Raw genomic sequence first — 25,624 nt, 5'->3', positions numbered from 1 at the left:
TTCTATTCAGCATTGTATCCGAAGTCCTAGCTATTGCAATAAGGAAATAAAGTGAAATAAAAGAAATGAAGTCCAGAAAGGAAAAAGTAAGACTGTTACTTTTTTCCAAAGAATATAATTTCCTGTGTTGAAAATCCCAAGGAATCCAAAAAATATCTACTAGAACTAATACATAAATTTAACAAGGTTTCAGGAATACATGGGTTTTATTGAAATACAAAATGTATTCTTATTGATTAGCAGTAAATAAGTGAAAATAGAACTTAAAGATAATTGCATTAGTAGTAGCTGCAAAAATTTTAAATACTTAGTGCTCAATGTAACCAAAAGTATCTAAGATCTCTATACCAAAAAAAATGAGAAAAAAAATTTCTTCTTTGAAAAACATTAAGAAAAAATAGGAAGGGATACTGTGATACATAAATAAAAATAAGAAAATGAGTAAAAAAGTTAATCAGATACTTCACAAAAGAAGCCTATAATCACATAAAATGATGTCCAATATCATTAATCATCACATAAATGCAAATTAAGAGCAAAATTTGACAACATCATATACATATAAGAATGACCAAAATTAAAATGACTGGTCATACCTAGGGTCAGTGAGAATCTGGAACAACTAGGACTCCCATAAAATTCTGATAGAAACTTTAAATGGCTATATCCACTTTGGAAAATAGTTGGATTTGTTTGTTTGTTTGTTTTGAGACCACTTACCACTCTGTTACTAGGCTGGAGTGCAGTGGCATGATCGCGGCTCACTGCCATTCTCTGCCTCAGCTTCCCAAGTAGCTGGGATTCAAGCCATTCTCCTGCCTCAGCTTCCCAAGTAGCTGGGATTACGGGCACACACCACCGCATCCAGCTAATTTTTTAATTTTTAGTAGAGATGGGGTTTCACCATGTTGGCCAGGATGGTCTTGATCTGACCTTGTGATCTCCCTGCCTTGGCCTCCCAAAGTGCTGAGATTACAGGCATAAATCACTGTGCCGGGCCTGCATGATTTTTAAAAATGGCAAATAATTAGTAATCAATCCAGTTAATCTGTTTCTAGGTATACACTCCAGAGAAATGAAAACAATATGTCCATACAAAGACTTATGCATGAACGTTCTTAATAGCTTTATTCGTAGGAGCCCCCAAATGGAAACAACCCAAATGTCCATTAATAGTTAAATTAATTAAAAAATTGTAATATATGGATACAGTGAAATACTAATCAGAAATAAAAAGAAAAAATCTATAAATAAACACACAAAATATAGATGAATATCAAAATCATTATGCTGAGTAAAATAAACTAGATTTTAAAAGAGTATACTTAGTAGTAAAATGTACACCTGTAGTTGTCTAGGGATAAAGATGAATGAAGAAGTACATTTTAAAAAGCCATAAGGAAACTTCTGGGGATGGTAGTAATGTCCATTATCTTCATTATCATGATGGTTTCACTTTCCAGGGATATCTAAAAACATATAAAATTGTACCTTTTACATATGTGCAATTTATTTTACTTCAACAGAAATTCAATAAAGTTATAAAAATAGTGATGATTACAGTAAGAGCATAGAGAAAAGGAACATAATTCTGTTGGGAAATTAAGAAAGGATTTCTGGATGAGGACCTATGTTTAGCTTAGTATAACCAGCCTAGTATTTTTTAGAAAACCACAGCTGAGTCACCAGACTTCTTAAAGTTATATACATATAGGTAAGCAAAAGTTTATCTCCTACTTGAAATAGGAACACTTTTACACTGTTGGTGGGACTGTAAACTAGTTCAACCATTGTGGAAGACAGTGTAGCGATTCCTCAAGGATCTAGAACTAGAAATACCATGTGACCCAGCCATCCCATTACTGGGCATATACCAAAAGGATTATAAATCATGCTGCTATAAAGACACATGCACATGTATGTTTATTGTGGCACTATTGACAATAGCAAAGACTTGGAACTAACCCAAATGTCCATCAATGATAGACTAGATTAAGAAAATGTGGCACATATACACCATGGAATACTATGCAGCCATAAAAAAAGGATGAGTTCATGTCCTTTGTAGGAACATGGACGAAGTTAGAAACCATCATTCTGTGCAAACTATTGCAAGGACAGAAAACCAAACACTGCATGTTCTCACTCATAGGTAGGAATTGAACAATGAGAACACTTGGACACAGAGTGGGGAACATCACACACCGGGGCCTGTCCTAGAGTGGGGCGGGGAGAGGGATAGCATTAGGAGATATACCTAATGTAAACGATGAGTTAATGGGTGCAGCACACCAACATGGCACGTGTATACATATGTAACAAACCTGCATGTTTGCACATGTACTCTAGAACATAAAGTATAATAAATAAATAAATAAATTTATCTCCTACTTTTAATGTGTCTATCAGAAGGAAAAGGACAAAAAATGGCTGTAGATCCCTAAGTCACCTGAGCTTACGGGAACTGTTTCATTACCTTCCTTTTTCAGAACTGAGGATACTTTGTGAGACAATACTTCACTGGTACATGTGAGGCTCCAGTAGTGGCAGAGTTTTAGCTTGTTGCTGGAAAACTCAATGAGGCAAGAGGAGAGAAACTTGACCCCACTGGGACAGGTTCAAATACTTAAGAACACTCAGAAATCTCTACATATGACTAGATTTCTTTAGGTCATCCCGTTCATGATTTTTAAAACTGTGTCAGAAATGTTAAAAATAAACATTTTATGTATGTCTGTGTGTGTGTGTAATTGAAATAAGTTTGATATGTGTCCCCACCCAAATATCATCTTGAATTGTAATCACCAGTATAAGAGGTGGGGCCTGGTAGGAGGGAATTGAATCATGGGGTGGATTTCTCATGAGTGGTTTAGCACCATCCCCTTGATGCTGTACTCACGATATGATTTCTCATTAGATCTGATTGTTTAAAAGTGTATGGCACTTACTCCCTCTTGCTCCTGCTTTTCCATCTGATGTGCCTTCTCTACCTTTGCATTCAGCCCCAGAAGCAGATGCTGCCAAGCTTCCTGTACAGCTTGCAAAACTGTGAGCCAAATAAGCCTCTTTTCTTATAAATTGTCTGGTCTCAGGTATTTCTTTATAGCAGTGCAAGAATGACCTAATATAGTAATTAATAAGTAAACAAACAACATATTATATCTGCACTTCAGGCAATAAATTTTGTCTAAATGTCCTCTTTTGTTTATTTCTACCCACTCCTCAATTTCCCTTTTCTTAGCAATGATTTCACCTCACTAGTTCTTCCCTGTTTCTCTCCAAAATCTGTCACTTTCATTGTCATGCTGTTATATTCTTTCAGCTAGTCCCTGCCACCTAGCAAGGTTTAACAAAATAACAATCTATTCATTTTATCACAACTTTCCCATTTGAGATTTATTGATGTAGATAAAGTTTGTTGTCAATTTGATATTTGTTTCTGACTAACCAATTGCTTCCTTCCCATATGCTTAGAAATTTTTTTCTTTACAACAGAATTTTAAAATTTCATTAAGCCATATTTTAGTATTTATAAAACCATTCCCATGGGTAGTTTTTAAAATATTGTTTATCAAATATTTATTTCCTCTTAGATTATTTGACATAGATCTTTAGCAATGTGACTTGATTTGGCCAATAAGATGTGAAATAATCTACTACGTGTCATTTTCTGGTAGAAGCCCTAAGAATCTGTTTCTTTTTCCTGCTTTGTCAATCAGTAGAGTGCAGACAATTCATAACTGCAAAAGCGTGGGACCAACCCAAGTGCCCATCAATGAGTGGATAAAGAAACTGTGATATATATATCATAGATATGTATATCATATATATATGATGGGATACTACTTAGCCATATACAAGAATGAATTAACAGCATTTGCAGTGACCTGGATGATGAGATTGGAGACTATTATTCTAAATCAAGTAACTCAGGAATGTAAAGTCAAACATCCTATGTTCTCACTGATACGTGGGAGCTAGGCTATGAGGATGCAAAGGCATAAGAATAATACAATGGACTTTGTGGACTTGTGGGGAAGAGTGGGAGGTAGGATGAGGGATAAAAGACAACACATATGGTGCAGTGTATACTGCTCAGATGATGGGTGCACCAGGATCTCATAAATCGCCACTAAAGAATTTACTCATGTAACCAAATACCACCTGTACCCCAATAATTTATGGAAAAACAAAATAATAAAATAAACCCTCTGAATCTAGGGATCTGTGTTTTACATAAATGTAGCTAGTCTATCCTCAGTAACAGGAATGATAGAATTTTGAATGTTTTAAACATTTTGGATTAAAATTTTTTAAAAACATCCCAAGTAAGCCAAAAGCAAAACAAGACAAAAAACTTGAATCCCATTTCCAACTCAGCCAAATTTTCTTTTATCTTATTTTTATTACTGTGCTTACTTTTAATAGTTCTTCCCCAACAGCAATTCTTGATGGAGTCTCCCATCATTTATCTTAAAATTCATATGTTTCTTTTATTGTTTTCATTTGTTTCTGCTTTCTCCCTGAATTATGATGTCATTTCTCAACTTGTCCTGCACTTGTTTGTTTATTACCAATTACAATTAATTTAACAACTTTCTCCTAATTTACATAAGTGAGCTTTTCCCCCCAGGTCAGATAATTCGGATATAATAGGGAGTAACTATAAATGAACTACTGATATTTATAGATATCGTCAGAATGTCTTCCTAAATCTATGTCAATTGATAATTCTTCTCAGAATTTATAAGTACCAATTCGCCACATCTTTAGTAACTTTAGACATAATACTTTTTCAGTTTAGTAAAACTGGTGGTAAAGATATTCCACGATTGTATGTATTTTCTTTCACTGATGTTTGTTAATACTTACATTTGTATGGTGTTTCACAATATCCTAGTAAGACCTGTTTACTATGATTTGCTTGTATCACTTTTCCTGTATATAAAGATTTTCTGTGACAGGCATGAGAATTAAGTTGATTCAGTGAACGTGTAAAATGACCATGCTGCAGATCGTGAGATCTACGGAACTGGTTCATCCTGCAGAGCTGAAACTGTGTACCCTTTGACCAACATCTCCTCCTTTTCCCATACACTTTGTGACTTGGCAACAACCATTCTATTCGCTGCTTCTATGAATTTGATTTTGATTGTCTGTTTTGTTTTTGAGACAGAGTCTCGCTCTGTTTCCAGACTGGAGTGCAGTGGCGCGAGCTCCGATCACTGCAACCTCTGCCTCCCGGGTCCAAGTGATTCTCCTGCCTCAGCCTCTCAAGTAGCTGGGAGTACAGGCGTGCGCCACCACGCCCAGCTAATTTTTTGTTTTTGTTTTGTTTTTGTATTTTTAGTAGAGAAGGGGTTTCACCATGTTGGCCAGGATGGTCTCAATCTCTTGACTTCGTGATCTGCCCGCCCCCGCCTCCCAAAGTGTTAGAATTACAGGCTGAGCCACGGTACCCAGCCGAATTTGACTTTTATAGATTCCATAGATACGTGAGATCATGGAGTATTTGTCTTTCCGTGCTCAGCTTATTTCACTAGCATAATTTCCTACAGATTCATCCATGTTGTCACAAATGACAAGATTTTCTTCCTTTCTAAGGATGAACAATATCTTATATATATGTACATATGTGTATATATATGTCCATAGGTGTAGGTATGTATATCTATGTATATATGTGACACTTTATCCATTCATTCAACAATGTACACTTAACATTGATTCTGTCTGTTAGCTATTGTGAATAATGCTGCAACGAACATAGAAGTGCAGATATCTCTTTAATATACTAATCTCATTTTTTCAGATATATACCAAAGAGTGGGACTGCTGAATCAAATAGCAATTTCATCTTAAAATTTATGTGAAACCTCCACTGTTTTTCATAATGGCTATAACAATTTACATTCCAAACAAAAGTGTACAACGGTTGCCTTTTCTCCACATCTTCCACAATACTTCTTAACTTTTGATGTTTTGATAATACACATTCTAACAGGTGTGAGGCGATATATCATTGTGATTTTGATTTGCATATTCCTGATGATTAATAGTACTGAGTAGTTTTTTATACACCTGTTAGCAATTTGTATTTCTTCTTTTGACAAATGTCTATTCAGATCATTTACCCATTTTAAGTTCAGTTATTCATTTTCTGGCTATTGAGTTGAGTTCTTTATATTTTTTGGATATTAACTCCTTATCAGATGTATGGTTAACAAATATTTTCTCTCATTCTGTAGGTTGTCTCTTTGCTCTGTTGATTCTTTTCCTTCCTGTGCAAAAACGTTTTAGTTTGATGCAGTTTCATTTGTCAATTTTTGCATTTGTTGCCTGTGCTTTCGGAAACATATCAAAAATTAGTGGCCTAAACCAATTTCAAGGAGCATTTTCCCTTCACACTAGTTTTATAGTATCCAGTGTCAGGTCTTAAATTTAAGAGTTTAATCTATTTTGAATTAATTTTGGTGTATGGCATAGGATAAGAGGTTGATTTCACTTTCCTACATGTGGATATCCAGTTTTCCCAACACTATTTGTGGAGGAGATTGTCTTCCCCAGTGCATGTTTTAGGCAATTTTGTCAAATATCAGTTGACCATAAGTGTGTGGGTTTATTTCTGGGCCCTCTGTTATGTTTATAGGCCTATGTGTCTGTTTTAAATCAGTACCCTACCTTTTTTTTATTGCCATAGCTTTGTAATACATATTAAAATCAGGTAATGTGATACCTACAGTTTTGTTCTTTCTGCTGCAGATTGATTTAGCTTTGGAGGGTGTTGGGTAGTTGTACAAAATCTATAGAATTCTGTAAATATTTTGGGGAAAATGTTATTGTAATTTTGATAGTGATTGCATTGAATATATATATGGCTTTAGGTAGTAATATTATAATATTAATTCTTCTAATCCATCAACATGGTATATCTTTCCATTTATTTGTCTTCTTTAATTTTTTCATCAATATCTTATAGTTTTCAATATAAGAGTCTTTCAGCTCCTTGGTTAAATTTATTCCTAAATATTTTATTCTTTTCATGGTACTGTAAATAGAATTTTCTTAATTTTCTTTTTTTTTTTGATAATTGCTCGTTAGTGTACAGAAACACAACTAATTTTTACAAGTGGATTTTCTATCCTGAATTTTTACTGAAATTACTTATTAGTTCTGGCTGGGCACAGTGGCTTATGCCTGTAATCCCAGCACTTTGGGAGGCCAAAGCAGGCAGATTGCTTGAGCTCAAGAGTTCAAGATCAGCCTGGGAAACATGGTGAAACCCTGTCTCTACAAAAAGTACAAAAATTAGCTTGACATGGTGGCAAGCACCTGTAGTTCCAGCTACTTGAGAGGCTGAGGTGAGGGGATCACTTGATCTTGGAAGGTGGAAGTTGCAGTGAGTGTAGATTATGCCACTGCACTCCAGCCTGGGTGATAGACCCAGACTATGGAAAAGAAAAGAAAAGAACAGAAGGGAAGGGAAGGGAAGGGAGGGGAAGAGAAGGGAAGGGAAGGGAAGGGAAGGGAAGGGAAGGGAAGGGAAGGGAAGGGAAGGGAAGGGAAGGGAAGGGAAGGGAAGGGAAGGGAAGGGAACAGAAGGGAAAGAAAAGGAAGGGAAGGGAAAGGAAGAGAAAGGAAGGAAAACAAAGGAAAGGAAAGGAAAAAAGGAGAGAGGGAAGGAAAGAAAGAGAAAGAGAGAAAGAAAGAGAGAGAGAAAGAAAACAAAGAAAGAAAAAAGGAAAGGAAAGGAAAAAAGAAAGGAGGAGGGAAGGAAAGAATGAGAGAAAGAAAGAAAAAGAAAGAAGAAAAGGAAAGGAAAGGAAGGAAGGAAGGAAGAAAGAAAGAAAGAAAGAAAGGAAAGGAAAAGAAAGGAAAGGAAAAGGAAGCAATGAAGGAAGGAAGGAGAGAAAAAGAAAGAAAGAAAGAGAAAGAAAGAAAGAAAGAAAAGAAAGAAAGAAAGAAAGAAAGAATTCTAACAAGTGTTTTATTTGGTGGAGTATTTCAGGTTTCTTTACATAAGATTATGTTGCCTGCAAACAACATAATTTTATTTATTCCTTTTTGAGTAGGATATTTGTATTTCTTTCTCTTGTTTAAATGTTCTGGTTAGAACCTTCAGTACTATGTTGAATAGAAATGTTGAGAGTGGACGTCCTTGTCTTGCTCCTGACTTGTTCCTGAGGAAGGAGTTTCAACTCTTTGTCTTTGAGTACGATGTGAATTATAGGTTTGTCTTATATGGCTTTTGTTGTATTGAGGTGCATTTCTTCCATGCCTTGTTTGTTGAGAGATTTTCATTATAGAAGTAAGTTGAATTTTGTCAAATACTTTTTCTTTATCTATGGAGATGATCATGTACTTTTTGTTATTCAATTTATTAATGTCACATACTACATTGTTTGATTTGCATATATTGAATTATCCTTGCAATGCAGGGAGAAACCTTACTTGATCCTAAAGTATGATTTGATTGCTGTAGTAATCTGTTGAATTTGGTTATCTAGTATTTTGCTAGGAAGTTTGGCACCTATAATCGTCAGGAATACTGCCTTTAGTTTCTTTTCTTACAGTATCTTTTTTTTTGGTTTTGGGATATATTAATGCTGGCATCATAAAATGATTTTGTAAGTATTCCCATGTCTTTAATATTTTGGTGGGATTTGAAAATGATTGGTATTAATTCTTCTTTAAATGCTTGGTGGAATGTGTACCCTGTGGTCATCTGATCCTTGATTTCTCTTTGTTGGAAGCTGCTGCTGCTGCTGCTGCTTCTTGCTTCTTCTTCTTCTTCTTCTTCTTCTTCTTCTTCTTCTTCTTCTTCTTCTTCTTCTTCTTCTTCTTCTTCTTCTTCTTCCTCTTCTTCTTCTTCTTCTTCTTCTTCTTCTTCTTCTCTTCTTCTTCTTCTTCTTCTTCTTCTTCTTCTTCTTCTTCTTCTTCTTCTTCTTCTTCTTCTTTTTGTTAATTCTAGTTACATCTCCTTACTGATTACTTGTTGGTTCATATTTTCTATTTCTTCATGATTCACTCTTGGTAGATAGTATGTTTCTAGAAATGTATACATTTTTTCTATGCTATGCAATTTGTGGGCCTATATTTGCTCAGAGTAGTCTTGATGATCCTTTGTATTTCTGTGGTTTCATTTGTAATTTTTTATTCCACTTATAATTTTATTTACTTGAGTCTTCTCTCAATTTTTCTAGGTTAGTCAAGCAACAAGTTTGTCAAATTTTTATAGTTTTCCCCAAAACTAACTCTTAGTTTTATTGATCTTTGCAATTGGTTTTTTTAGGCTGTATTTCATTTATTTCTGATCTGATTTTTTATTTACTATTTTCTATTACTTTGGGACTTAATTTTTTCATCTTTTTCTTATTCCTTGAGGTATAATGTTGGGTAATTCATTTGATTTTTTTCTTACTACAGGCATTTGTTGCTCTATACTTCCCTCTTATAACTGCTTTTGCTGCATCTCATAAGTTTTGGAATGTTATGCTTTTATTTTCATTTGTCTCAAGTTTTTTTTTATTTTCTTTTGATTTTTTCTTTGACATATTGGTTGTTCAAGAGTGTGTTGTTTAATTTACACGTTTATTTTTCTCCTGAAATTAATTTCTAGTTTTACATCATTTTGGTGAGAAAAAATACTTGATATAATTCCCATCTTAAATTTAAGACTGACTTTGTAGGCTAACCTGTGATACATACTATAGAATTGTCCATATGCTCTTGAAAATAATGTGTATTCTGCTGCTGTTAGATGGAATGTTCTAAACATCTGTTAGGTCTATTTGGTTTATAGTGGTGTTTATGTTTGCTGTTTCCTTATTGATTTTCTGTTTGGATAATCTGGCTGTTGTTGAAAATTGAGTATCTAAGTTCCTTACTATTATTGTTTTGCTATCTGTTTCTCCCTTTAGTTCTTCAATTATTTGGTGCTTCAATGTTGAGTGTATATATATTTGCAATTGTTATATCCTTTTGATGAACTGAGCCCTTCATCATTCTATAGTGATCATCTTTGTCTCTTGTGATAGTTTTTTACAAAGTATTTTGTCTGATATAAGTAGAGCCACTCTTGCTCTCTTTTGGATATTCATTTCCAAGAAATATATTTTTCTATCCCTTCACTTTTAGCCTGCCTAAGTCCTTAAAGCAGAAATGAGTCTCTCGTAGGGGGCATATAGTTTAATCTTGATTTTCTTAATCTATTCACTCACTTTGTTTTTTGTTTAGAAAATTTAATACATTTACATTATTATTGATGGTTAAGAATCACTACTGCCATTCTGTTTGTTGTTTTCTAATTGTTTTGTAGTTTTTTGTTTGTTTTTTCTTCCTTTGTTGCTGCTTTTCTTTGTAATGTGATGCTTTTTATTTTTTTAAATAGTGGTATGCTTTGATTATTTCCTATTTTTCCCATTTAGATATACCAGTTTGTTCTCTGTGGTTACCATAAGGCTTACAGCTTACACAAAACATCTTACAGTTTTAGTAGTCCATTTTAAGCTTATAATTCACTTAAGTTGCACATTAAAACTCTCTAACTTCTTTCATCCACATATTTGATGTTATTGATGTCAAAATGTACATATTTTTATATAGTATATTCACTAACAAGTGATTATAGCCATCATTATTTTAATAGTTTGGTCTTTTATCATTTACACTAGAGTAAGAAGTGATTTATGCACCATTATTACATTATTTGTGTATTCTGAATTTGATTAATTTGATTATATCCTTCCCTTTGCAGTGAGGTTCATATGTTTTCATGGTTGTCATTGTCTTTTAATTTCAACCTGAAGAACTTCCTTAAGCATTTATTATAAGGCAGCTCTAGTGGTGATGAACTACTACAGCTTTTGTTTGGGAAAGGCCTTATCACTCTCCTTACTTTGGAAGAACAGACTTGTCACATGCAGTATGCGTCATGGCCACTTCTTTTCTTTCAGCACTTTGAATATAATGTCCCCAACCTCTCTATCCTGCTATGTTTTTGCTGTAAAGTCTGCTGATAGCCTTGTGGGGGTTTACTTGTATATGATGGGTTTCTGTTCTCTAGTTGCTTTCAAAATTTTTACTTTGTCTTTGACTTTTGAGAATTTTAGTATAATGTGTCCCGGTGAAGTTCCCTTTATATTTACCATATTTGGAGTTCTTTGAGATTCATAGATCTGGTTGTTCATTTTCCTCTACAGATTTGGCAAGTTTCCCATCATTGTTTTCAAAAATATTGTTGTACTTCTTTTTCTGCTCTTTCCATAATGCATATACTTGGTTGACTTGATGGTGACCCATAATTTCTTCACTCTTTTTTGTCTGTTTGTTTTTCTGACTAGGTAATTTCTAATGGCCTGTTCGTGATTCACTAACAAATGATTGTGGCCATCATTATGTTGTTATTTTTTCTTTGAGCTTGTTGATTCTCTTTTCTGCTGAATTATATTATGGTATTTACTTTAAAACATAGGAGTAGAGTAGCAGTATAAAATATGCATACATTTTCAAGCACCCTTTAACAGTGTATTAATTTTTAATAAAGATAACTCTACCAATAGAAGATATAAAGCCAGTTTTTTCTGAGGCATAGGTAGTCTCATATCCTTTACATTTTATCTGGTTCAAATTCTCAGAAGTTCCTGATCCCTTAGAAAAAGCATGCAAACAGAAATCAACCAAGCACAAAATAGTGCTTCTTACTGGCCCATTGGGCTAACAAATGAGGTGAATGTAAAACGCCACCTGACAAATTGCCACTCTTCTATTTGTACAAGTATTTGCATTGGATAGGCAGACAAAGGTATTATAAAGGGTCTTTACTTTACAATATTGATTTGATGAAAGACCATTTTCTGCTGTTTTAGGGATTAAGCATCACCTTATCATACTGTTTAAAAATATCCAGTGGACTCCTGAGAGCCAGAGTTGGTGACCCCATTGTGCCTCCTTGCTCAGTCTTTGAGAAATAGGAAGTACTCTAGAAATACTAATCTTACCAGGTGATTTGAAGTCCACACATATCACGATTTTTTCATATAAGGTGCACCTTTATTGCCTATGATTATTTCCCAAAGAAAATATATTATTGTGGAAGGGGCTGAGAGTTAAGATTTTAATCTCATCTCTGCACAGACTCGGTTGACCTTATGCAAGTGATAAAGTCTCTGAGCTCTGCTTTTTCAGCTGTTAAATAGGAAGAATACCCTCTGCCTTTGTAGTAGTAGTGTTGTATATAAAAAAAGAAATATAGAGGTAAAATTGCTTTAAAAGTGATTATGGTATGACACTTATAAATAACTATATTTCAGTATTAAAACTGTATACTTTGTGTGGCCTTACCAGATATATTCTGAAATGTATACTAGTCTAACCTGTAAAATTAATGGAAGTTTGTTTATTCAGTGCCAAGAATATTTGTTAGTATTCAATAAAGATGAAAGTAAATATCATGTAAGGCAGTTAGTTATGAATTAGTTAAGCAATGAAAGAGTTACCTCTATAAATAATTATTCTAATTATGTAACATAAACATCAAGGAAACATTAGACCCCTATACTCATATGGAAAGGGAAAAAATTCCTTCTTTGGGGGTTAGTATTAATACAGAACTTTTACTGTACACTAAGGGTGGAAAGGTCAGGGATCAATGTGAAGAAGGAGACCAATTACTAAGCCAAAAATATTTTTTTAAAAAAGCTTAAAATATTTTTATTGTGAGTTTTAAATATGCTGATCACTAAAAGCTATTGAAAGGGCTATTAATGCCAGGCAACTCTGGTATCAAAACTAGATCTGAGTCTTCTAAAAATAAAAAATAATGTAAAATAAAATAATCATTTTATTCTCTCTTAGGAAAATATAATAATATTGAAAATTTAAGATTAATGAGGAAGGTAACAATTACATGCAGGTGCTTTTATTTCACATCTTAAATATATTTACATTTACTGCAGTTTAAATCACTTAAAATGTTACTAATAAATAAAATTTTAATTTTTTATTTTAATATGGAGCTACTTTTATATAAAACTGTAATAGACATATATTATCTTAGAGTACCTTATCCACAATGAATGTGTAAATGTTTTTGTAATACAGTCATAATCAAGAAATTTCTGACTAGAAATAATCAAAAAGTAAGCATGGAGCCTATAAAATAAATTTTTAAAAAACACAATGGATGTTATAAAAGCCAATATTGGCAAGTAGTAAAGCATGACACCAGCCCGTCTATCCTGTAAGTTAAGGTTCGTCCATATAGTTTTTAAGGATGAAATTTTCACTAAGATCATATTTTGTTGATACAACAAAACTCAGCCAGTCGGACCCAGCATCATTCCTTGTCACCCTAATTACTGATTTTTAATCTATCCTAATCTGGGTTATAATGTGTTCCCTGGAAAGACCAGAAAGAAAGGTCTGGAGTAACGCTACTTCTGCAAAGTTCTCAGCTATTTTTTAATCCTTTAAGGAGAACTATTTCTGTAAACTTTTAGTAGATGGCAAAAATAGAAAATCATGTATGAATACAGTGTACTTGTCCCTTCTTGCATTGCTATAAAGCAATATCTGAGACTGGATGATATGTAAGAAACAAGAGGTTTAATTAGCTCATGGCTCTATAAGCTGTACAGGAAGCATAGTTCCATCTGCTTCTGGGAAGGCCTTAGGAAGCTTACAATTATGCCAGCAGGTGAAGGGGGAGCAGGCAAGTCACAGGGCAAAAGCAGGAGTAAGAGGGCGGGGGAAGACACACGGTTTCAAAGAACCAGATCTTGCGAGAATTTTTTCATTCTTGTGAGGACAGCGTCAAGAGGATGGCACTAAACCATTTACAAGAAATTCACCCTCATGACCCAATCACCTCCCACTAGGCCTTGTGTCCAACATTGGGGATTACATTTCAACATGAGATTTGGGAGGCAACAATATCCAAACTATATTATACAGACACCACATATAGTGGCTGCTTGATTCAGAGTAACAAGTGTTCTTGTCCTAGTTGAGATCACACTGATGTCAGTGAGCCACCTGGTAGACCAAAATGCAGAAATTTCATCAATGTTAACTTTTAAGAGACCACCTCATATCATGCCCAAAAAAGAGGGAAGTGGCAACCATGTTAACAGCAGATCCACTTTCTTTCTTTCCTTCTCTTGTTCCTTATCTCTTCAGTCCTAAAGTCAAAACACTGTAGTACCTGTACTCTCAAGGGGAGGCAATATTGCCCGAAAGGGGTGAAAATTGCTTCTTTAGTGGGGAAGAGTTTTCAACATTACTCCAAGGAGTCACAGAACATAAACAGATATATAATAACATCTGTGGTATTTAAATTAAATGGGAGGGGGTGATTAAGGGGGAAAAGGTCTAAAGGGCTCCTTCCTCCCATCTCGAGTAATGAATAAATGGTTGAGAAATATTGCTGCAGTATAATAGAGAAAAAATGACCAAACGTTTATTCATCTTGTTCCAGTTTTAAACTTAAATAAAATGCAATTTAAAACTATAAATGGCTAATGCAGTCTGAAAGTCACTAAGGTAGGCATTAAATGGGAAAAAATTATGTGCTGAAGGGAATATAATTGCCATTTGTTAAAAATGATAAAAAGCTGACTATTCATTGGAACCTATAAATTGCTAAAAATAGGGCACTTTTAGACCTGGAGTATGCATAGTGCTATGGAATCCCTTCCTGGTGACAGAATTGTGGCGTACAATGTAGTAAGTGAATAAGTTGGCATTTGACTTGTTTAGGGGATGAATAATGAGAGAAGAGTCCAGAACCAGAGACATCCCCAGATAGTATTAACTCGGGCAGGCAGACACATGGGCAAGAGGCAGAAAACCACCTTTGAGTCACAAATTCTAAGTTTGCACTCAATGCCTCATAGGGAAGAAAAGTCTTGGACATTCCAATCCGAATGTCCTGTGGTCTCCTTGCAGCTTATTGTTTCAGTACCACTGAGTGGAGATTTATGTTCAGAAATCTGTTTGTGTGTTTCCTGGTCAGCAAGTTACAACATGAATCTTGGTGAGTTTAAACTTCTGCAAGCGAAGCATAATGATGATTGAGATTGAAAGATCAAATCATTGCATTAATGTTTGAACTGTGATATTAAACTGAAGTCTTAGGAGCTATTCAACACAGACTAATAATGGCTTAAAAAAATCTGTCTTGGGGCTGGGCACGGTGGCTCATGCCTGTAATCCTAGCACTTTGGGAAGCCAAAGTGGATGGATCACAAGGTCAGGAATTCAAGACCAGCGTAGCCAAGATGGTGAAACCCTGTCTCTACTGAGACTACAAAAATTAGCTGGGTGTGGTGGCAGGCGCCTGTAATCCCAGCTACTCAGGAGGCTGAGGCAAGAGAATTGCTTGAACCTGGGCCTCAGAGGAGTGAGTTGAGATCACGCCACTGCACTGTAGCCTGGATGACAGAGTAAAACTCGGTCTCAAAAAAAACCATTGAGGCTGGGAGCGGTGGCTCACCCCTGTAATCCCAGCACTTTGGGAGGCTGAGGCGGTGGATCATGAGGTTAGGAGTTCGAGATCAGTCTGACCAACATGGTGAAACTCTATCTCTACTAAAAATACAAAAATGAGCTGGGCATGGTGGTGCATACCTGTAATTCCAGCTAATCAGGAGGCTAAGGCAGGAGAATCCCTTGAACCCGGGAGGTGGAGGTTGCAGTGAGTCGAGATAGTGCCATTGCACTAAAGCCTGGGCGACAGAATGAGACTCCATCTCAAAAAAAAAAAAGAAAAATTCCATCTTAATAAATCCACGACTTCAAGGAAATGTCTGTGCTCTAAGAACGTTATTGTCTCCTACCATTGTCCATGGATTAGCCATGATCCAAGAGCCAGTCAGAATAACAAAAATTGGGGACAACCAAGGCTTCTGATTCTACATCATACTTTCCTGTGTCTTTGAAAAGGCTTATACATAAAAATATAAAAACAAAAAGACTCTGTTGTCGATACTGCTTACCTGACAAGTACATTCGGATGTTTATTGGATGTCTAAATAAACATATTCAAAACTGAGTTCCTTACATTCTGTCTTCTAAATTTGATATTTTTGTCATCTTCCACATATCTGTTAACATATCTTCTTCCAGCTGATCAGGCCAAAATCCTTGCTTTTAATCTTGACTTTCCTTTCATGTACTGTATTGAGTTCATTATAAAATCTGAAGATTTTACCTTCAAAATATGTCCTAAATTTGTCACTTATTCACACTCCCACTGTGACTCTCTGGTCTATGCCACCATCAACTCCCACCTCTATGGCTGCCTTTGTCTCCTATCTGGTTTTTTGTTTCTACCTTTGCACACTCAAATCTGTTTTAAACAGAGAAGCCAAATGATCTGTTAAAACATGTCAGATCACATTACTCCTTGGCTGAAAACTCGGATAGCTTCCATCTGAGAGTAAAAGTGAAATTCTTACTATGTACTTAATCCTGTTCCCCCAGGCACACACATGCCTCATCTCTTAATATTCTTCTCTTAGCTCTCTCCAGTCTGGTTCCACCATCTTCCTAGCTGTTTCTCAGATTTTCCAGGGAGGATCCTATCTCAAACCTTTGCACTTGCTGTTCCTTCTTCCTGAGCTGATCTATTCTCAGATAATTTTGTGGCTCATCCCCACTCTTCCTTCACGTTTTTTCTCAAAAATCACCTTCTTGTCTTCTCTAAAGTCTTATTCTCCTTCCCCGAACACCATCTCATTTATGGAATTTTACCCCCTTTTCTACACTTTAATATTTAATCTCTTTCTAAAAGGTATATATTTTACCTGTCTCGTTTCCACCAGTTTTCTACTACTGGCATGAGAAAGGGAAATTTTGTTTATTTCATTCAGTATGGATCCCCATCACCTAGACCTGTGCCTGCCATATAACAGAAACTCTAAATAATTGTCAAATAAATAAATAAATAAATAAATATATAAATAAATATATTTAGACAATTCTCTTTATTAGCCCTGATTCTAAAGTTTGCCCAGTTCATCTAGCAGAGGAGAATGCAGAATTTGGAGACATTTTTAAATGTTTATTAATTTTGATCTGCTTTATCTATGTTTCAGCTCTCTGTAGAGGGACTTCGATGTGCATTAATTCAGGGCTTGTTCCAGGTAGACAACTTTTTTAATCCTATTGGGCTATGAGTCAATTCCTAGGTCTAATTACCTTATTCTATTAGGTTCTATTTCACTAGTTTGGAGTCAGGAAAACTAGAATCACTTCAATCCCCTTTACCAAATTCCATCCAGAGCATCAGGAAAAGGCTCCCCTGTGGTCTTACAAGAAGGTTAGATTACAGTGCTCAACTCCCCTAGGCTACACAATTTAACTGCATTAGCAATTGCCTTTATTTCTTTTTTTTTTTCTTCTGCTGCTGCTGGGGAGAAATTATGCCTTTGGGTTTTGAAACTGGCTGATGTAGCCAGAGTCTTCCACCTGCTCCCTCATGTCCTGCAACTGCTGCATATAACGCAAGGAAAATTGTCGGGCCAGTGAACTCTAGCTGTAAATACCTCCCTGTGTTTGTGATTGCAGCAGGTGAGGACCACAGCTGACAGTCAGAAGAAACAGGAAGGAGTGAGAGGAGCACAGATGCTATAAAGAGGTCTCACTTTGTTAAGTCTTAGAGAACCTGGCAGATGGGTTAGGCTTGAAAGGGGAAATGGTGCAGGTCTGGTTCAGAAGCTGTATTGAGCTAAGAGATTCAGAGACTGGATCATGTTAGACTGCATGTTTATCCAGAATTATTTGGGATTACATAACCAGGGAGTAAAATCTGAGTTGTGATCACAAAGAACAGCTGTGGTCATAGCCAGGCAAACACTGCTGAGCTTCAAATATTTTGAGTGAAGATAGAAATGGAAGAAGACGACGAAATCAAATGGGTAATGGTGCATACCAAGGTAGTGCAGGCAGTTCATAACTGAGAATGTGAATCATGAGAAGGTTCTCAGTACCTGCTTTTACAAAAACCAGCATTAGATAAGCATTTTTTGTCCACTTAGTAATGACAGAAATAAGCAATCCCTTCCTGGAATTAGGTGGGGCAGTGCCATTATTTCTGAAAAACCATTACACCAACACCTGAAATCTAGTATCTCAGTGGTTGACCTCTAATGGATACAGGGAATACAAATCCACTGTAATCTTGGTAGAAAGCTTTCAGAGGAGGCTGCATGACTGCATATAAAGAAAGATGTATTTTCCCTTTCATATTAGGTAAGTTACCAAAATCTCCCATAGTTCTGCCTCCTTAACACTGAATAAATTGATTGACCAAAGTATTTTGCACAAGGAACCCAAGAAGCATCCTATCAAAGTTACCAGAAGTATTGATGGAGTCTAGGGCAGTGACAAGAACTGCAGGATTGAATTTTCATCCTATACCTGACCATTAATTGTGTGGTCCATGCTCTCAGTTTGCCAAATAACATTTGTGCCCAGTACCAGTACCTTGGTGATCAAATGTAAGAACTTCACAGCTCCATTCAAGCTTTTCCTTGGCTAGTTAGGTGGGCTTGACATTCACAGCACTTTGGGTCTGTCAGAAATAGCATCCAGGAGCTAAAGGAGAACAGAGGAGAATATTCACTGAAGGTGATCTAAGTGCATGCAGCTTATGGGGTAACTCAATACCTAAACAGCATTTAGGTATTGAGTTAATGTTGTCATAGAAAGGGTAATGGTCAACAGTGCAGGTCTGGTTCAGACTGTTTGTGTCAAAATCCTTTTTAGCCACTACTTGACCTTGGTCAAGTCACTTTTAGACATTTAGCCACTTAGTCCACTTTATCCATGTAGCCACTAGTTGACTGTGGTCAAGGCATTATTGTGTATGTGTGAAAGGAACCCAAGAATTAAGTGTGAATTCAACATTAAAAATGAGAAAATTTGGAACATATTCAGGAGCCAAGGAAGAATATCAGGAGACATTTAAGGTGTGGTTCAATGCTAAACTGAGCTGAAAGCATGAGATTCAGGGTTGATGTCTCAATTTTACATGGTGCCAGTTCTATACCACCATCTGTAGCACCATGGTGCCCGTTCTGTGCACCATCTGTGCAAGATGTGGCAGCTTAATGAACCTAAAAGTTGACATATAGAAGAGTTAAGTATATGCAACCAATAAGTACTAACATCCGTGGAGCCTTTACATATGTGCCAGGTCCTATGCTAAGTTAATTATACCAGTTCTATGAGACAAATACTATTATTCTCATTTTATGAATAATTGATATTTAAAGTTTTAAGTAATTTTCCCAATTAGCCTACAGCTAGCTTCGAAAAATCCAGGAGAAAACACAAGACAGTCTGACTCAAAATCCCGTGTACATAGTCACTAGAGCATACCACATCATACCATGGCACAGAACAAAAGGCAATTGTTAGAAATTTGATCAGAAAAGTCACATGTGCCTTATAATTGAGAGCAGGTGGTTATGATATGGACTTTGTGTCCCAAAAATCTACCACGTTTTTCCTATGAACCAATCAGAAACAACGGTGTTATTGTCAGAGAACTAGTAAAGGTAAGTTCATTTCATATTCTATGTTTCTCATGTGTAAAGGAATACAGATGCTAATTTTTAACAATGACTGTCTCTTCTAATATTTTCACAAGTGCTTAGGCAGGCATTATCATGTAGAAATAAAATATAACTAGGAAAATAAAAGGTTAAAAGTTAATAGCTTTGAGTTGAAGGATCAGTCACCGCTCTAGAAGAACAAAAACACAAAGAAGATATCCTAGAAAAAAAAAAATAACAAAACCAAAGTCTCAGGGTCTGAGTTCCAATGGAGGAAAACACAACTTCAGCTCAAGTATGGGCACTTCAAGGGAGGGAGAAAGGAGGAGAAATGAGAGAAGAAAACTGACTGGCCAGACTGAGCTCCTTGAAAAATTATTATTTCAACTACTAGTATATGGTAGCAATTAAGAATATGGACTTTGATGTCAGCCACACTTATTCATACAATATTTCTTTTAAAAGAGTTCCTGGAGGTTCCAGAGGGTCCTAAAGGATTTTATTATGACATGTAAAAGGTTATGCTCATTGAGACAAAACTGGAACATTTCTCTCCGATATATACATTCACTAAATCACCCACATAAACACTCAAATAAATTTATAATAATTTTCAATACCAATATTTTACTAAGAGTATGCTATTAGCTTCTTTTTAGCTATAATTTATCATCATTTCCCAAATATTTTTAAGCCTTTTTGAGGATGGATAATAGTCAGCGAAATATATTTTTAGCGAATCCAGTGAACTTTCTTTTTTTTTTTTAATTTTTGACAGAATTTTGCTCTTGTTGCCCTGGCTGCAGTGCAATGGCATGCTCTTGGTCCACCGTAACCTCCACCTACTGGGTTCAAGCGATTCTCCTGCCTCAGCCTCCCAAGTAGCTGGGATTACAGGCATGTGCCACCACGCCCAGCTAATTTTGTATGTTTAGTAGAGACAGGGTTTCTCCATGTTGGTCAGGCTGGTCTCGAACTTCCGACTTCAGGTGATACACCCGCCTCAGCCTCCGAAAGTGCTGGGATTACAGGTGTGAGCCACCGGGACTGGCTGCTAATCCAGTGAACTAAAAAGTGACACTCATCCTTATCCAGAGAGCCACTTCAGTATTCCAACAAATGTTTTGTCTTTTTAAAAAGGAGGCAAACAAATTAACTCCTGTCCCATGCAGCTGTTTGTGAGAACTCTGACTGGCCTGGGGACACAACCATTGACCTCATTGCCCTGTGGTGTTTCCATCATAACCAGCTCTCCTGCATCTGCTCAAAAGGTCTCCATTTGAGGAACTTGCCCTTTCTGCTACACTGTCTTTGTTCTCAACTTTCAACTCTCAGTCGTGGATTAAATTCTTGAGTTTATTGCCAATACCTTCACATTTACATTTCAGGATTAGCAATTTTCTGTGTAACTGCTGTTTCTCCCTTCTCGAATTTAACTTAGTAATCGCTTAATTCATTATTTTTCAAGCCTAAGTCTATGCAGAACTTCATGCCAAACTCCATTCATTTGGATTTCACAACTGATTTCTTTTTTTCTTTCTTTCTTTCTTTCCTTTTTTTTTTTTTTTTTTGAGACCAAGTCCCACTCTGTCACCCAGGCTGGACTATAGTGGCGTGATCTTGGCTCACTGCAACCTCCACCTCCTGGGTTCAAGCGATTCTCCTGCCTCAGCCTCCTGAGTAGCTGGGATTACAGGTGCACGCCACCACACCCGGCTAATTTTTGCATTCTTAGTAGAGACAGGGTTTCACCATGTTGGTCAGGCTGGTCTCGAACTCCTGACCTCATGATCCACCTGCCTCAGCCTCCCAAAGTGCTGGGATTACAGGCATGAGCCACGGGGCCCAGCCTCACAATTGATTTCTAGTAGATGTATCTTTGATTTCTATCCCAGTCATACTCCTAACTTCATCACCTGGCTGCATGTTTTCCTTGCCTAGTTTCATTCTAGGGAGAGCACCTATGACTTAATATGAAAGCATATATATTATATATATACATATACACTGTATATATTACATATATAGTGCAACTGCCATCAATATATGCATTCCTGCTAAAGGAAGTATAATGCTTTAACTCACCTAAATAATTTTATATATTAATAAGGGATCATATGTCCTGCAACTCAAGAGAAACCACTTTCTGCTTCTAGCTATAAAATATCAAACATTCATAAACAACAGCAAGTTATTCCACTTACACGCATTTCATTCACTCCACAAACCTCTAGGAAACACTAACTGTTCTTTGCAGAGGCTACTATGTGCCTGGTATGCTGTTGCCTTCTTTTTAGCTGTAACTTCCTCCTGGTGTTAATAGAGTTTGGCATGCTGTGGTAAAAGAAGCTAAGAAATAGCACGAGTGTTGCACAAATAGTCTAATATTTTCTGAAATTTGAATGACTTTTCTCTACAAATACACTGTGCTTTCTGAGATTCTCTCCTAATCAGAAATTTTCTTTTGTTCTGAGAATAGGATAGGTTTTATAATGCTAACAAGATATCTTGTGATTCCTTCATTAGGAGGACTACAGCAGCTGATACTAAATATTGAGAATCCTTTAATGTCTATAGTGCTGCAGTATGATAGGCCAAATTATAGGTCATGATTTTTGTTTTAGGTCAAAATGGACAGGGTCAAAGTTAAATCATATATTCTAGAGACAGCTATGCTGGACTCAGATGGTGCTCAGCATCACCATCTGTTATTTCCATAACTTTCCCTGTTTTAGTTTCCTTATTTGTAAAATTGGAGAAATAGTAATACTTATCTGTCAGTAGGTTGCTATGAGGACTATATAAGTCAGCATATTCACAGTGCGTGGTACAATGCCTTGCACACAGCAAGTGCTATGTGTGTTTGCATTTATTATTATTAAATCAATAACCTGCTGAAGAGTACATCTCAAAACACAAATCCCTCAGTGACCTCTATTATCAAATTGGAGCTGTATTTTCTTCATGACAAAATATAAGCCTGGAGATAGGACAAAAAGACGTTTTAAAATTCAGCAAACCTCTTAAAATTACATTGGTAAAGGAAGAAGAGAATAATAATTTTCTGATGAAGTATTAAAAAAATACTCAAATCAAGTCATTGAATATGCATGTGAAAGTAGCCAGCGTTGTTTTTCTGTTTGACAAACAAGACTAGAGGGAGACAAAAGACAGCCGAAACCGATCACAGCTCTGTGCACTGAGAAGTAACTCAGAGTTTATTATGCACCCCTCAGCAGAATAACAACACTGAGTACTTGGATTCTGCATCCTGCCAGTGTCTAGAAACAAATAAAGTGGTCTGGGCTGAAGGGAAAGATAGAAGCAGGGATGTTACGGAAGTAAAGATTGAAGCATAAAATCACAAGAAGGTCAGCATTATGAAAACAACTTAATTCTTGCAAGACTCTTCCAGTGTCTTGGAAGTATTAGCAGCCTTTGATGAGAGTGATAACACAAGGGTTCACTTCTCTCTAGTATCTCATTCACCCGGTTTCTTGCATTATAGTTGCTCCTTTGTGTTAATGCATTGATTCTACTAAAATAGTCTTATAAAAATGTGCCTCACCTGTAGGAGACAAGGGCCAATAATGCTAGGTCCCTTTTCAAGTCTAGTTAATGCTGAACATCCCTTATTGTGTGTGTGTATGATTACACGACTCCTGAGATGCGGCTCTACCTTTGAAATACCTTCCTTACCTGCTTATTCTCACTGTCATTTTTCCCTGATTAGTAAAACACAGATGTCCCTACAACAGGCAACTAATTGGTTCATCTTTTTCCTAATGGAAATATTGTTGTGGAGTAGAAGAGGATGTGAGGTACCAGTATGGGAGCATATGTGGACATGAAGTGGGTGTCACGGAGGCGGGAATGAGTACTGCAAAGAAGGCAGAGATTCCTATAGAAAGCCATTTGGTGATTTCTCAAAGATCTAAACATAAAACTTACAATCTGACCCAGCAATTCCATTATTTGGTATATACCCAAAAGAAAATCAATTATTCTACCAAAAAGACACCCATACTCATGTTTATCGCAGCACTACTCACAATAGCACAATAACAGAATCAACCCAGGTGCCTATCAACTGTGTAGTAAATAAACAAAATTTGGTACATACACACCATGGACTACTACACAGCCATCAAAAACCAAAATCATGTTTTTTGCAGCAATATGGGTGCAGATGGAGGCCATTATCCTAAATGAATTAATGCAGAAACAGAAAACCAAATACTGCATGTTCTCACTTGTGAGTGACAGCTAAACATTGGGTACACACAGACATAAAGATGGAAATAATTGATACTGGGGACCACTAGAGGGAGGAGGAAGAGACAGGGCTAGGGTTGAAAAACTGTCTATTGAGTACTATACTGACTATTTGAGTAATGGGTTCAATAGAAGCCCAAACTCCAGCATTCTACAATACATCCATATAACAAACCTGTGCACATATACCCCCGGCTTTAAGCCCTATCAAAAAGAAGGTGGATCTGGTAAGGAAATACAGTCCATACTCCAATATTAACTCTGCCAAGCATGTGATTAAGCCAATTTCTATTAGCTCCGGTAAGCCAGTTGTGGACATCTTTTCCCAACTCCATGTTAGTTACATCATGGGGACAGCTTGAAGTTTTGAGGGTATTTACATCATAAAAATTGACTAATGGTGGCGGGGCACAGTGGCTCATGCCTGTAATCCCAGCACTTTGGGAGGCCAAGGAGGGTGGATCACCTAAGGTCAGGAGTTCAAGACCAGCCTGACCAACAAGGAGAAACCCTGTCTCTGCTAAAAATACAAAATTAGCTAGGCGTGGTGGTGCATGCCTGTAATCCCAGCTACTCAGGAGGCTGAGGCAGGAGAATTGCTTGAACCCAGGGGGCGGAGGTTGTGGTGAGCCGAGATGGTACCATTGCACTCCAGCCTGGGCAACAAGAGTGAAACTCCATCTTAAAAAAAAAAAAAAAAAAAAAAAAGATATCAGTTTTATAATAACATATTTACCAGCACATAACTGATTATGGCTAGTGATATATACATATCTATAAGCATAAGCTACCATGAACACTCTAACCTGGGTTATTCGGAGGAATAAAACACAGGACAGATAAATATTAAATAGGCCACGACTCATTTAGAAATGGAAATATGTGCTATTATTTTGGAGAACAAATCTCAATATTCCAAAAATAAATCTTTGTACTTTCTCTATCTTATATTCTATATACCTATAGTATGTGTTGTCCATGACATTGTGAATTTCGTACAGGTAGAAGTGTGTATGATTTACTTCATTTATCTAGTGTTTAGTAATATTTAACAGACTCCTGAAGATTTCCAGACTTGCCATTTTTTTTTTTATTTCTTCGCTTTTAACAGAAAGAAAATATTACCTGTTTCAACAATGTCTTGGGATTACTATAAGAATCAAACAATAGAACGTAAATGCCAGCCACTGTCCTAGGTAGAAATATTTCATATAATTTTTAAATTATGCTGTAAAATGCAGAACATGATATGAATATCAGTATTTATTAGTTGTTCTTTGGAGACAGCCAGATAGTGTAAAGAATCAGAGGAACTTTGGTTAAAACAATGACTTGCCACTTCCTAACTGTATAACCTTTAGGAAAATCACTTAACCATTTTGAGTCTGTGATAGAAAAAATGTAGCTAACAGGGTGAACATGAAAATTACAATGAAATATTATATATGAAGTTCCTACCCAGCCATTGCTGGCATATAGTAGATACTTGTCAAATGTTCATCCTTCCCCTATTTCTCTAGTAACAGGACATTTATACATGCAAAACTGTCTAATGTTCATCTCAGTGATTTCTATTATAATGATCATCTTTGTCTTTATCACTGCAATGTCTGTGGACAAGAAGCTTTTCACAATCATTCTATGTAAACAACTAATCTTTTAGAGGAGGTCCAAATCTAGCCCACTTTAGATGCATTTCTGTTCTATAAAGAAGAAACACAATTCCAGTCAATTAATTACCACCATCATCACACCAGCAGATGAATGTCTTCCAGCAAAAGCCTTTGGGA

The sequence above is a fragment of the Macaca thibetana genome, chromosome 8 (assembly GCF_024542745.1).
Source record: "Macaca thibetana thibetana isolate TM-01 chromosome 8, ASM2454274v1, whole genome shotgun sequence".
Taxonomy (NCBI): domain Eukaryota; kingdom Metazoa; phylum Chordata; class Mammalia; order Primates; family Cercopithecidae; genus Macaca; species Macaca thibetana.
The sequence above is the reverse complement of the archived record's forward strand: the minus strand, read 5'-3'. Positions refer to the sequence as shown.